Genomic DNA, 5,818 nt, shown 5'->3' with positions numbered 1-5,818 from the left:
TATTTTACATTGTGTACTAATAACGAATGTGGAGGTGTGTCGAAATCTGTCAGGCAGTGTAAATGTCTTGGGAAAGTAATAAAACTCCTCTTTGTTTACACATCCACACTACTAGTGTCAATAGAATTGATTTCCTACAAGTCAGGCTGACAACAATTGTTAATTGTACCACTCTGGGGGATGCAAATACACAATTCATTCATCTTTAAAGAGATTCATTCCCAATCGCACGCATTAAAAAAACAACAGCGCGTCCCAATACATACATTCTCATATATCGTTTACTACCTCTTTTGATTACTGTTACATGTTATGTGCATTATAAACATTGAGCTGTCACCCTGGTGTAGTGTTTAAGGGGTGGGCTGAGGATAGTGGGGGGTGGGGGTGGGGGGGTAGAAGCACTCTAGATGTGACTGTCAAATTGATTGACAGTTAAATTAAGGGCTAAAACAAAAGAATCAATGTCTCTTAGTGCATTTAATGCGAGATGTCAGATGCTTCAGACCATTGAGCATCAGTGTGTGAAAGAGCATTTTCATTGGCTGGTGTAAGCCAAGTAAACTGAGGAGGGAGTCAATTCAAAAAACTTTCAGTATTGATTAAATTATGAAAATGTCTCTATATTATGATGTCAAGCAGAAAGAAAAGCTGTGTTAATTTGTTGTAAGATAAGAGAATTATTCTCTTTGAAAATACAGGAGACAATAACATGTACACAACTGTTCAAAAGTTTGGATTCTGTAAGATTTTTTTAAACATTATTGAAATAAGTCTCTTATGCTCACCAAAGCAGCATTTATCTAATCAAACATTTTGAAATATTATTACAATTTAAAACAGCAGTTTTCTCTTTGAATATATTCTACAATGTAATTTATTTCTGTGATGCAAAGCTGAATTTTCAGCATTATTAGTCTTCAGTGTCACATGATCCTTCAGAAATCATTCTAATATGATGACATCTGTAGAAACATATTAGGGATGCAGAAGTATTATGATTCTGACTGATACCAGAGAGCCGATAATTATTATTATCATGCTATGATCAATAACCGATAAAGAGCCGATATCAAAATTTCTTAATTTTATACTATTTAATCCAACTAAATGAAAAATAAAACACTAAAAACTAAAATCAAGCATCACAACAGTTTAATGTGCATTATAAAAAAATGTTTGCAAAGAATAACAGTGTTTTTAAATTATTGTTTATATTTTTCGATATGGTGTATATATATATATATATATATATATATATATATATATATATATATATATATATATATACACCATATCAGCCAATGACAATAAACTAAAAAAAAAAAAAAAAAAATCTAATAACCGATATGGTACCGATATTGTGCAACAATGATAAATGTCATAATAAAAAACAAAGCGGCTTACAGAGCTAAAGAAATACTTATCACTCTCAAAAACATAGATTTGTTACTAGTTAACACGGTAGCTGATTCTCTTATATTCTATAGATCAGCAGAAATGGCATGCAATGCATGTTCCCTTTCTCTGCTTCCTTCATCCTCAGATGTGATATATGAGCAGATACATCCATCCTTCTGGGGCAAGAGATAAAAGAAAGTGTGCTCAGAGTGTGACAGTGTTATAAGAGCAGACCAAGCTTTCTTTTGGGAGAGCTTGGAGTGACCTACATTCGACAGCCCCCAGTCATAACACTGCAGGATCATGTGACTGCTGCCCTCAGTCAAAACAATAACATGAGGAGCAGCGGCTAAGGCTGGGGGCGGGGCTCCGGGATGCTTGCGTGCTAGCGGAGGCTTTGATGTCCTAACGCTTTGCAGGTGCTGAGAGAAGATGGCTGGGTGATAAACTCTCTCTTTACATGGCAACCACAAAAACACAACTGCTTCTTATTTTGGGGGGAAAAAAACTAGCAAATGTGGGACAGGAAACTTTAATACGAACAATTTTTGGTGTCAGGTTTTCATGACTCAACAGATTTCCTCATTGTGTTAGGTTGATGTAACTTATATGACACTGTTAAAGCAGTAGGGACCAAGGAGATCTTAAAGGAACAGTTCACCATTTACTCATCCTAATGTCCAAATTGTGTGGAACACAAAAGAAGACTTTTTGAAGTATGTTCATGCTGCTCTTTTACATACAACAAAAGAATGTTGTTGTTTTTAAATCATTATGAATCATCAAATCTCATTTTAATCAACTGATGTGACGCATTTCAGAGGGAAACAGGACAAAGAACATTCAAGATTCATTTCTGAAAGTTTCTACATGATGATGTCAGAAGGCGGAGAAAGTTAAAGGATTAAGAGAAGCTTTTCAAAGAATTCGTCATTTTTTAATTTATATTTTTTATTTGTATTTATAAGTAGTCTCTTATAAGACTTTAAAAATACAATAATATTGTGAAATGTTATTAAAATTTAAAATGTTTTCGATTTAAATATATTTTAAAATGTAATTTATTCCTGTGATCAAAACTGAATTTTCACCATCATACTCCAGTCTTAGATGTCACATTATTCTTTAGAAATCATTCTAATATGCCGATTTGCTGCTTAAGAAACATTTCTGATTATTATCAATGTTGAAAACACTTGTGCTGCTTCTTATTTTGGTGGAAACCATTACAATTATTTTTTTCAGGATTCTTAGATAAATAAAATAGAATTTTCCTGACACAATGGAAAAGTCTTAAAATTGTCATTTTTTATTCAATTTAATGCATCATCACTTAATTAAAAAAGTTTACTGTCCCCAAACTTTTGCATGGTATTATATTAGGCAAGTATTTTTATTTTATTTTTTTATTTTTTCATTTTAGCTTCAAGGATCAAACACTCAACCAACTAACAATAAAAATCAATAACTTAAGTAGAACATTACTAGTATAACAAATATTGGTTTAATATGATGCAACCCAAGCTTACTAAAGTTTCCGCATAAAGTCTTGGTAATTATCAACCCTTTCTAAAACAGATATTTGGATTACATTGACTGAAAAGTCACAGCTCAACATGTTTCAAGGTCCAAGTGACACCATTTGCATTTTGCTTGTCTTGTGTTTGCCAACTGGCAGTGATGGTCCTTTATGAATGATGCACTCTCACTAAAAAAGTGCCAGGATTTGGTAGAAATCAGAATGTGTGCTGTCTGACCTTGTGCTGACCTCTGATGTGACAAAAGGAAGTATAGGCACAGGTTGACCCTCTATAGGGTTTAATTACTTTTATGCTTTAGGTGTAATACGCTGTAATGCTGCACTCTAGCATATTGTCTATTTGTTACCCAACGCTTCACACCCGTATGTCATCTGATTGGACCGTTTTCCTAGAATGCTTTAATCCATGGAGATTAAAAACCCTAATTTAATGCTCCAAACCCACCTGTTTAAAGTGCAAGAGTCTTATTTCTCCATTTCAGTGTGTAGTCTGATTTCTCCATTTCTGAAAAAATCAGTTCCTTGAATTATGTCCCCATGAGGTTATTCTGGTCACAGTGTCTGCAGAATAAATAGTAATCCAAACAATATATACATATATACATAAATATTAACCATGCCTCAACAATGTAATGGCTTTGAATCATCTCCATTTGGGGGCTTTTCTTAACAAATATTGGAACACGTTATGCCATTATGTGATTAATTTAATTAATTTCCATATGTTAATTAATTGAAACACATAATTAATTACACTTTTATATAAATTGACAGCTTTAGTTTCTATAAATAAATACAAAATTTGTCCCACAATATACATTTCAAAATAATATAAATTATTTTTTATTTATTATTATTTATTATAATCTACTTATTATATTTATTTATTTATTTATTTATTTATTTATTTATTTGGGAGAAATAATAAATGTTTTTAACTAATTATGATTAATTTAAATAATTAATGGAATAAGTTCATTAATTAACACAATTTAATTTACATTTACATGTGTATTTACATGTTTTAATTGTTGTACAGATCTAGTTTCTATAAATAAATAACAAAACTTGTCACACAATATATATTTCAGAATTATATGGTGGAAAGAGTGTGGGAAATTCATACATTTCTGAGAGGCTACATAACATTTTTTTTTTTTTTTTGATTATTTCAATAATTAATGGACTCAGTTAATTAACTGACACATAATTTAATTGCATGTTTTAATTGATTGATCGCTCCAAATAAATATGAAAATTTGTCCTACAATACATTTTTCCAAACTATATAGTCAAATGTATTTGGGTAAGAGTAAAATGTTATTTTTAAACATTAATAAGTTGTTATGTATTGACACATAATTCAATTACTTGTTTTAATTGATTTGCAGCTCTGGTTTCTTTAAATAAATAACAAAAATTGTCCCACAATACAAAATTATATAGCCAAAGGTATTTGGGAAATTAAGGGCCAACATGCCATTAAATTTAATCTCAGTAATTAATGGAAGTGAATTAATTGATGAATAAATTAATTGCATCTAAATTGATTGAATTGAATAAATCTTTAAATGAATCTCTTTAAATAAATCACTTAAGCATGCAAACACGTAAATTTAATTTTTCCCAAAATGTAAAACATGGTAATATGTATGAAAATGAATATACATTTATTTTCAGGTTTTGAAAAATCAAGGACAGCGTGTGGTTTGGAATGGGTGCATTTCAACTAATACATGTAATAGGTGATTATATTCTTCCTATCTTTGAATATGCTTTGGATTTGACCATATGTTCCAGACCAATGAAAATGTAAGTGATTGTCTAACCCTGCCCTCCAGTTAACCTCTGAAGAGGATTCAGAACTGTGCACTATAAGCCCCTCTAGTCAGCGAAAACAGTGGGGGTCTTTGTGATCAGTCCGATTAGACATGTAAAGCTGCATAATGCCACTTTTGCTACAGGTTATCAAATTTTCATCAGGAATACGTCAGACAGAGGCCATTATGACAGACCAAGTGCCAACAATAGTCCAGTGTAGCTGAATTTACTATGGTACGACAGACATGCCAGGATGTTAGGAATAATCAAGTATGAATTTAAACTCACCAACTAAATTACACACCGTGAATCCATAGAAGCTTTTTGTTCATTTGGACACATGTGTGCTTTGGCCTTACATCAGGTAACTGCTGAAAAGCTTGAGGGATTTCCCTCCTGATTGCTCCAGTGTGTCTCATAAAAGCTTCCCAAGGCCTTGATGTCCTTCTCAGGTATGACCTAATGAATCTGGCACGAGATGAAAGTGAGGATATGCTCTTTTTTCTGGGAAAGTAAGAAGAGAATGAATGGTGCACATTCACTGTCAGATGTAAGATGTTCAGTCATGGCTCATTATGTTTTATTCTTAGCACCCATTTGTAGCACTTTACATAAAGTGCAGTCGGAATTTATGTGTAATTGCACATTTAATTCATCTCGTTCTGAGATGTAGTTATTATTTTTGAGGCATTTTATGTAAAGGCTAAGAATCGATTTGACTGCAGTTTGATATCAGTGTCTAATGGGTCTGAGGCGCACAGCTGGAAATGAAGGAGTCTGTTTGCAGAGGCTGTCTTATCATATAAATTTTCATAACAACATTCATCCTCTATCACAGCAGGGGATCACTGTTTACCTTGTCTCCCTGTCTTTGAGACATCCTGTCTGCGTACTTCCATCAGCCTCTTTCCAAATTACCTCCTTAGATGAGCGAAATGATGAGGATTGATCTGGACAAAGAGATAATCCCAGAAAATAAATCTGCAAAGCTCCAGTCATATGCTTGATATAAGGATCTGCTCGCTTATTTTATGTAGACTGTCATATAATTTTATA

General features: G+C 32.5%; 1 long non-coding RNA gene across 1 annotated transcript; it reads right to left on the bottom strand.

The window, feature by feature from the left end:
* Window positions 1–2,640: 2,640 nt before the first annotated feature.
* Window positions 2,641–5,818, bottom strand: LOC122142483. Its single transcript, XR_006158634.1, has 3 exons — window positions 5,619–5,818; window positions 5,051–5,230; window positions 2,641–3,502 (listed from the first exon to the last, which is right to left on the bottom strand). It is a non-coding gene; the product is annotated as an uncharacterized LOC122142483 (long non-coding RNA).

This window comes from Cyprinus carpio, chromosome B25 (genome assembly GCF_018340385.1).
Source record: "Cyprinus carpio isolate SPL01 chromosome B25, ASM1834038v1, whole genome shotgun sequence".
Taxonomy (NCBI): Eukaryota; Metazoa; Chordata; class Actinopteri; order Cypriniformes; family Cyprinidae; genus Cyprinus; species Cyprinus carpio.
Note: the sequence above shows the minus strand (reverse complement) of the source record. Positions and strands in the feature narration are given on the sequence as shown.